Consider the following 9,364-nt stretch of genomic DNA (forward strand, 5'->3'; position numbering starts at 1 on the left):
ACAAGGTCTCAACTGCCCCATCACCTGCTCCAAGGCAAAGCCCTCTGCACTCCAGTCACCCCTTTGCACAGAGCACACCTGCACCTCCTCACCATCCCAGCATGCCTTCTGCAGGAGCCCAGTTTCACCCTGCCACGTGAGCTGTCCCACCATGTCTGTGTAATTCCACAGGGACAGGGGAGAGGGAGGTGCCAGTAAAGGGGACATGGCTGGGATGTTGAATGTGGGGTCCAGAAGAGAGGACGACTCAGAAGGGGGGCAGGGGAGAACAAGATAGAAGTGACAAATCTGCAGTGTTGATGGTGAGGTCACCTCTTGTACAGGAACCTCATGGGCTGGGTTCTGGTAGGAGCCATTCTGAGGACAAGAAGACAATCACACCACCACTCATCCCACCAGAGATGATATATGGGCAGGAGGATGGGGAGAGGCAGGCAAAGGGGACATGGCTGCAGTGTTGATTGTGAGGTCACTTCCACTGCAGCAGCCTGATTGGCCCTCAGCAGATGTGCTGGCCAGCAGGCTTTGGGATGTCACCCAGCGCCTCAGAGAGTCCACCCAGCAGAAATGACTGCCCTGGGGAGAGGAGGGGGTGACACAGCTGACAGGGACCCATCTGGGTGCTGATTGTGAGGGCACCTCTGCTGCAGACACCCCCCCAGCCCATGGCCGGTAGGCAGGCAGGCACGGCTCATGGCCACCCTGCTCAGGACTAGCCCTCTGCAACAGACCTGCCACCAAGCAGCACAAAGCTCCTCACCTAGGTCTCCTCCAAGCCCAGCGTGCTGCCCCTGTGGCCCAGAGACACAATGGACATTATCTGGAGGCTACCTTTGGCAGATCAACCTTCCCAAAGTACAACATGATGTATTATTACCATCCAGAATGTTTTCTTTATAGTGTGATACCAAGAAGGAGTCATTCTGCAGGCTCCAATGTACACTTTGATGATGGGTGGGTGAGTTGAAGTGTGCAAGGCCTGCTGGGACAGCCCTGCACCACCCTACAAGGAACTGAGCCTCACTTGCTCTTCTCCACACCTCACTGCCAAGAGGGGACCTTTGTCCAAATCAGCCTCAGATCCACACTTGCGATTTCATCTCAGAGGGGCTTCACTTGCAAAGAAGAGTCCACGAGTGAGCTCATGCCCAGGCTGTGCCTGAGCTGATCAGGCAGGAGCTTCAGAACCTGCAGGCCTCAGCCAGATCAGGGACACAGTGCAAAAGGTGCTCAGCTGAGTTGGACACCTCAACTGTCAGGTCAGAAATGACTGCCTTAGAGAAGAGAGGAGCATGTGGAAAGGTGAGGGACATCATTCTGAGGGGGCTTGCAAGTTATTTGCACAAAACAACTTCAGCTTTGCAAGCTGATTCTCAGCTATGACCCGTGAAGTATTTCCTGCTGACTTGCAGGCAAGTGCTTGAGCATCACTACTCACTGTAGTCACTGCACATCTGGGAGAAGGGGTTTTAAAGGCCAATTATTTTCTGAAGAACTACTTTGTCTTTGGAAGTTTCCCATATTTTGCCCATTTTAAAAGCTAATGACTGTGGCACTGCCACTTGAACGGGCACCTCTGAGCGCTCCACCTTGGCAAGACCATTTTCTTGTTAACTGTGTGGGTAAAAAAAGTCCCACATGATCTGAAGTGCTCTCTGAGGCCTCCTGCTGGATGTCAGCCCCTGGATGTCTTGTGTCACAGCCCAGGGCAGTTCACAGGGTCCAGGGTGCAGGGTGCAGCAAGGAGCCCTGAAGCAGCGAGGCTTTCAGCAGGAAGGCCTCAAGACCTCCTCTAGAGTTCACTGGATTGGAGGCGGTTTAAACTGGATGGTTAAGTATGGCCTAATTGGGGGATATTACTGCATTATAAGCAAGAGTTTCTAGGGTCCTGCCACATGAGAAGAAAAGAGTGCCTGCACCAATTGTGGATATGGGTAGTATCCCACTTAGCCTTTGCTAATAGAAGAGGGAGGCAACTGGATGGCTCTAGCCTAAACAACTTGTGGTTGGACAGATCCCAGAAGTGTTAACTTCAGGAATCTCCAACAAGGAACCCTTTCTGAAAGATGACCTCTTCTACTCCAAATACTCTCAGCTGCATATTTGTATGTATTTCACAGTCTATGTGGGATATTTGGCTGCGCATCCTGAAAAGAGCTTTGGAAACGCAAGGCCTCAACCTCAGTGGGCAAAAGGCAGCAGGCTGCCACCATCCCTGGCTCATGCCACTAGGGCAGCCTGGGCCCTGTGAGCCAAGGCACCTCCTCACCTCGCAGCGCTCCCCAGCTCCCCAGCCTGGTGGCACTCCACATGCAGAACACTGCTCTTTCCAGGCATGTTCTCCCATTCCGAGCAGCAAGACCCTGTGGCCACTGCCCTTCCTCACCACAGGGCGCCCCACCACTGGCACATGGTGGTGATGTGTGACTCCTATTTTATGCCCTGACAGGTTGAGACACGGATGTCGAATAAGAACAACTGGTGTGAAGGGAGGTGACTGCTTTCCAGGACATGAGGGGAAATCTCTCTGCTTTCTCCCTGGCTGTGCCATCTCCATGGCAGTCCCCAGATGACACCAGCTGAGGTCACAATGAGATGTGCTGCATCACAGGGAGGTCTCTCCGGTGCCATGGCAGAGTCCTCACTTCCCTGTGAGGCCTGCGCACTGCTGGCCACTGCTCACATGAGCTTCAGAGCTGCTCCACAGAATGGAGTGGGGACAGGAGGCAGGAGGGCCACATTGGGGCCCCTTGCCAACAGGCAGAGGAGCAGGGACATATTAGAGATGAGTTTTGGGGTAATGAGACAGGAAGAGTGTCCTTTTTCCCCGGATGGACAAGTGAGCTGAGGGCAAGAGGGCAAGTGAGATGGAGGACTGCTAGACCAAGACCATAAGCCCACACCACAGTTCCTTCTTCCCAAAGCTCCTGCGGCTCTCCACCAAGGGGAAGGGCTTTGGGAGCTCCTTACCGAGCTGTCGCATACAGACCTTTTATTCCAAAAACAGCTGTGGTTCCTGGGATGTGGGGATGACTGGACAGTGCTGGGGGCTGCCACAAGAGCCCTGCCTGAGGGTCCCGCCTGGTTCAGGGGACAATGTGGCAGCCGGGACTCCTGGGTGCTGGGGCTGCAGCTGCCCTGAGCCCCAAGGCTCCTCTGGGGCCAGCTCCATCCCCGCATGGCAGGGGAAATCCAGGTCGAGGTTTCCCTTGGAGTGGGTCCTCCTTTGGGATCTGTCTCTGGCAGGACAGGGGTCCTGTGTCCTGGAGGCTGGGGTATCCTGTAGCTCCCTTGGGGCCCTCAAGAGCCTGCTGGAAATGCCCATGTTGGAAATGGATCCTTCACCTTGTAATAACCCCAAGGCATCTACTTGTTTGGGAGAACCTCTCTTCCTTCCCCCTGGATCATTTACACTTCCAACTTGGCAGAGCACGTTTTGGGCTCAGAGATGTTGTCCTCAGATGGCCACAGCCCCTGTTCCTCTGCAAATGGAGGTCAGACCTCTGCACCCAAAAGACAGCCTGTTTGGGGGAGCAGATAGGAAACAGGTGGGGGTGCCATGGCTACCCCACAAGTCCCTGCTGACCCCAAGCATTTTTCTCTGAGCCGTGGGGGGCAGGGCTGGGGGGAGTCCAGCAGGACCATCTGCCCCAGCCCCCTCTCGGCCACACACCTCTGCTGCCCAGCACTGGCAGGCCCAGAGCTGCTCTGCCCCTGGCTGCCCCGTGCCCCCAGGACTCCTCAGCCCTTCGGAGTGATGCCCCAGTGCCCAGTCCAGCCCCACAGACAGCAGCCCCTGCCTGGCCGCAGCCCAGCCCTGTCAGATGCAGCGCAAGGGCTGCCAAGCCCCAGGGCTGCCGCAGGCAGGGGACCAGGGCCCCAGGGGTGACAGGACCCTGCCCTGCCCTGCCCTGGGGGCAGCAGGATGCTGCCCGTGGCCTCCGGTGCCCCGGCCATGCCCAAGGCCCTGCGCCGGCACCAGGGCCGGCACCAGCATGGGCCCCAGGGGGGGCTGCTCCCCCACGCCCGGCACGGCCCCCAAGCACAGGGCAGCCAGAAGCCCCGCAGGGCCACTGTGGCAGAGCCCAGCTCCGGCAGGGCAGTGGCCGTGCCCTGGGGCCCCGCACTGCCCAGCCACATGGGGCCGCGCTGCCCCCAGGCCCCGCAACGCCACACGCTGCTGCCCACAACATGGTGCCACATCGCGGGGGAGGGGAGAGGGCTTTCCTTGGGGTCACACAGGGCAGCAATGTTGCCATGGCATTGCCCCCAGTGCTGCCCTCCTATTGGCCAGGAAGGGGAGGAGGGTAGGGCAGGGTTTGACTGATGGCTCTGTCAGCCAATCAGAGCACAGCATGTGGAAAAACAGCCGTGAAAGGGGAGCAGGAGCCAAGCCTCAGGGAGGGAGTGGATGTGAGAGGGGCTGGTGGGGTTGTGGGCACCTTCAGCTGCCGGCGGGTGCCCTCCTGCCGGGGTGGGGGCAGCAGTGCTGGCCCCGGGTCTGCTTTCCTGCAGGAGCTGCAGCAGGGGCTGGTGGGGTCGTGACAACAGCCCGGAGCGACCGGGGACAGAGCAGGGAGCTGCCCTGCAGCCAGACGTGGTGGCCTGCCACGAGCAGCTGGGCCAGGGCCACTGCTGGGGTTGGGGGGCAGGAAGCTTTGCCCCTGCCGGGGGTCGGAAACCCATGTTAAAGCGTTTCCCTGAGCTGCTGCTGCCAGCGCAGCCCCAGGTGCTGCTCTGAGCTGCGTTTGGGAGCTGCTGGGCAAAGTGTGAGCAAGCTGCTGGTGTGCTCGCGAGGGGCCCTTCCCAGTGGTCTCTTTTGCTCTGAAAACGGCATTTCCGAGTGGCTCTGAGAGAGGCTGTCCCCACATGTGACGCTGTGCCTTAGCCATTGTTTTTGCTCCAGGCCTCTTGCTTCACTCCAAGACCTGTGACCCTGGCAGCAGCCTGCAGGGTGTTTGCAGAGCAGCTCTGTAAGTGGGAGCTGTTTTGCTTGTCAGGGGCCTTGAAAGTAGATGAACGGTCAGTGCTCCCACTTGCCGTTGTTATTTCCATGCTCCTAGGTCAGGGTGAAGAGTTGCTGACCTGTGGCTCTTCTGGTTTCACCAGCCGAGATGCCCTGGCCTGAGTCCTTCCACGTGTCTCCAATTGTCAGGGCATAAAACGGGAGAATGCTGGTTGTCCTGGATGCGTAGAGGATTTGCTGGGTTTGTTCAGCCTTGGGGAAGGAACCAGACTTGTGAGTTGTGGGAAGGCTTCTCCCTCTGCCTGGGCATGAGGCCCTGCTGTCTTAAGTGTGAGGTCACTTCTGAGTGATGAACTGATTGGATAGCAGCAGAGCTGTGGCTGGAAAGGTGCTTGTGAGGTCCTTTCTACCTGAGCAGTTGACAGGTCAGGAGAAGACCCATGTCTTGGATGCTGGTGGTGAGGTCACTTCTGGGTTTGTTGCATGTGCTCAGAGGAGGGATTGAGCCCTGCAGAGCTCCACGGCAATACAGAAATGCAACTCATTAATCAAGCAGAAGTAGGTGTTCCACATCATCAGGCACAAATTTTATTCCACTCTGTCATCATGAGTTAGTACTGCTACGTTTAATATGTGGATGATGTTCTCTGGTGAATGTGGACATGGAGTCTGACTTTCCACTTATTGCTAGGTAGAAGCTTGCAGTCTCCTCCTGGTCAGCTAGGGAGTCCAGCTAGACTTTTGAGGCTGCTAAATGAATCTAGTGCTGGTGTGAGCAGTGGTGTTAGTAATCTCTTCTTCCCAGGCTGTGTGAGCTTTAGAAATTGCCCCTGCCAAAATAGCAGGGAGCTTGTGAGATTTTCCTGCCAGGTCTGAATGCTGTCTCTGTCTTTGAGGTGCCTCTGCCTTTGAGGTGAGAGGCAAGAGCTGGCCTGATCAGCCCCAGTGAGAGCACTTGCTCTCTGCTTCCTGGAGGTGGGAAGTGAGCAGGCCCTGGGCTGTGAGTGGATGTGCAGAGGCAGTGCCTGTTGCAAGGCCTTGGAGGCCTGGAAGGGAATGGAAGGTCTGGAGAGTTGGGCTTTGTGTGTTGTGGGGCACTTGGGGGTGCCCTGTGTGCTGCCATGTGTGGTGCTCTGGCCTGTGTGTCGCTGATGCAGAGGCACGTGCAGGCTGCCAACCCTCTGTGAGGCGCAGGGATAGCGGCGTGTTACAGTGCGGGGTGGCCTGTGGTGAAGCTGATTGGTGGCCCCAGTGTTTTGCTGCTCAGCAAGGGAGGAGGTGGCTGGAGAGAGCAGTGCTCTGCTGCCAGAGCCCAGCCTGCCATCACGGTGTCCTTCTGGGAGACCTGGGTGAGGACTGCTGGTGACCGTGTTGCCTCCTTGGAGCATCGTGGTGCGAGGCAGGGCTGCTCGCAGTTTGGTGGTTTCTGTCAGCTGAGGTTCACGCTTGCAGTTTCTGAAGGTCTTTATGCTTCCGTGAGTCTTTGGGATGTTACTGATTCCCCTGGAGAAAGTTATCTTCTCCCTCCTTAAAGGCTTTCTGTTGCAGCTGGACCCTCATTGCATCTTCCCATCTCAGACCCTAATCCACTCCAATCCCTCAGAGAGATGGGTAGTTAATGAAAGGAGTCAGAGCTATTTCTCCACTTTGTGCCTACACAGACCCTTGCAGACAAGGGAGATGCCACCTCATGAGAATTCAGGCCTCTGAGGGTGATGGGCAGCTCTGAGACACTTGTCCTTGGTGAGCGGTGGAGGTGGCATCTCCAAAGCTGCTGATCCCTTTGGCAAGAGTCTCAGTCTAGCAGATTCCTTGAGGCTGCAGTGGGGGAGACATGTGGAGGTAGGGATCCAATGCCCTGCTCAAGGCAGGTGCCAGTAGAGGAGGTGTCTTGGGCCCTTTTCCAGGGAAGTTTTGATCAGGCTCTCACCAATACAGCTCAGCATGGAGGGGAGACATTTGCCCCTGCCTGTTGAGGCTGTGTAAGGACAGCAGACCTGACCCTAACACTCCGATTCTTTCTTTCTTTCTTTCTAGGTTGCTCCACTCCTGGAGGTTCCTAGTGCAGTCCTAGAGCTCCTGAGGGTGGAGGCAGGATGCCATGGTGTGTCCCTGTGCCTGTCAACATCTTTGCCAACATCGTGAGCCCTCTGTGAAAGCACCTGCAAGTGGATGAGAAGAGGCTACGTATGGATGCGACGGCTTCCATAAATGCGCCTGGCTTCCCTGTGTGACTTGGGGTGTGGGTTCACCTCCTGGTACCTCTGCTGTGCTGCAAATTCCTCCTCCCACAACTGCTGTTACTGCCAGCCAGATCAGCAAATGCTACTGTACCCCCTCCTTTTCCTAGGAGGTTGTGGTGCCATATAGGACGAGTGCAAGACCCTTATAATAAATGCCCTCATGTCTTGAGTGCCTTTGTGTGAGTGCCCCAAAGCCTCCGTAGCTTGACCTGAGGAAGTCTCAGAGCTCTTGAGCCCCTGGCTCTGCGAGGGGTGAAGATGTGTCCAGGGCCAGGTTGCCTGTGACACCCAGCCCTCAGTGCTCTGTGAAGGCAGCTGTGGAGCCCAGACTGCTGCTGCAGAGGCTGCGCAGCCAGGACAGCTGGCATTTCAGCAGCTGTCCAGTGTGGGGCTGTCTCCTTGCTTGGGCCTCATGTCAAAGCCTCTGCAGCCTTTTTCCCTTCCCCGGGGCTCCTTGTCCAAGTAAGTAAAGGAAAGGACCTGAGGTTCCTTTGGGCTCAGGAGCCCTTCTGGACTCTCTACTGTTTCTACACTGTATCTGTATCTTTTGTATTACTAAAGAAAATGCCCATCCCTGCCATCCCTAGGTGGAGGTTGCTGAGGGGATGGAGGTGGAAAGCAGCAGCCTGCTGTGCCCAAAGAAAGCAGGATCCTTCCCTCTGAAAACAAAAGCATCTCCCAAGGAGCCAGCTCTGTCCCCAGTCTTGTGCTGCTCATTTGCACAGGCCTTGTGAGCCCAGAGTGCCTTGGCCACCTTGTGGTGTCACCTCAAGAGCTTCCCTGAGTGTCTGGGTTGAGGAGCCAAGGGAAGGCAGTGAGCAGAGCAGTGCCTGGGGAGTGTGCAAGTGGTGAGTGTCCTGCATCCATCTCTTCTTGCTGGCACCTGGTTGTATCTAGCAGAAGAGGCAGCTCTGTGGGGCAGAGACAGTGTGTTTGTAGACTAGCTGGCACAGCAGAGGTCTGGCGTCAGGCTGATGCCTGGTGCAGTGCTGAGTTGATGTGATAGTGTCAGCAACCCTTTGCAGTGCAGCTGCTCCCTCAGCTGGTCTCTGCACCTAGAAATGCACCAGAAATGGAAGTGGCGTCCTGCTGTCATTGTGTAGGTGCTGCAGTGCAAAGGCTCCCAGCTGGGACTTGATGGCACTAAAGGAAAAGCAAGACCAATTGTTCCCTTTTGTGATTTGTGTGCAGGGTGACAGAGTGGAGCTGTGCCATGAGCTGGAGAGAGTCTTGCCAGGAGATGACAGGTGTTTGCAGAAGACTGTTCTGTATGGAGTGATAACAGCTTAATCAAGGGACATGCAAGTGGCCCAGGTGAGCTTCTCCTCTCCTCTCACTTCAGCGTCAGCACCTGACAGACCAGCTCGATGCATCTTGCTGATGTTTGTGTTTGTGAAGTCATTGGGGCTCAGTATCTGCTAGGCCACCAGCAGACCCACTGCTTCTTTTTGTACAGGTGCAGGAGCACTTGGTAGAGCAGCAGTATGGAGATGAGTGTTGTTTGTGCTCCTGGGAATGGTGTGCCTCAGTCCGTGCTAGGCCAGCAGCATGCACGTGGCTTCAATGCAGACTGTGAGGTCACTTTTGTTTCAGTATTGAGAGGCCAGTGGTGGGCACATGGCTGCTGTTTTCACTTGTGAGGTCATTCTTGCCTTCCTATATAATAGGCCAGCAGATGGCACGTGGCTTTGCTGAAGCCTGTGAAGTCACTACTTCCTCGGAATGGGATAGGCAAGCAGCGAGCAACATCCTTTGATACACAGTGTTAGGCCAGTTCTGCATCTATGAACGACAGCCAACAAGGAAACACTATATCACTGTTTGCGATTCTGAGGTCACTTGTGGCTCAGTGCCTGCTAGGCCTGTGCTAGGTGTGTGGCTGCTGTTTGTGGTTGTGAGGTCAGTGGTGGCTCAGTGCCTGCTAGGCCAGTGCTAGGTGCGTGGCTGCTGTTTTCAATTGTGAGGTGAGTGGTGGCTCAGTGCCTGCTAGGCCAGTGCTAGGTGCGTGGCTGCTGTTTGTGGTTGTGAGGTCCGTGGTGGCTCAGTGCCTGCTAGGCCAGTGCTAGGTGCGTGGCTGCTGTTTGTGGTTGTGAGGTCGGTGGTGGCTCAGTGCCTGCTAGGCCAGTGCTAGGTGCGTGGCTGCTGTTTGTGGTTG

Source organism: Apteryx mantelli, chromosome 11, assembly GCF_036417845.1.
Source record: "Apteryx mantelli isolate bAptMan1 chromosome 11, bAptMan1.hap1, whole genome shotgun sequence".
In the NCBI taxonomy this organism is placed as follows: Eukaryota; Metazoa; Chordata; class Aves; order Apterygiformes; family Apterygidae; genus Apteryx; species Apteryx mantelli.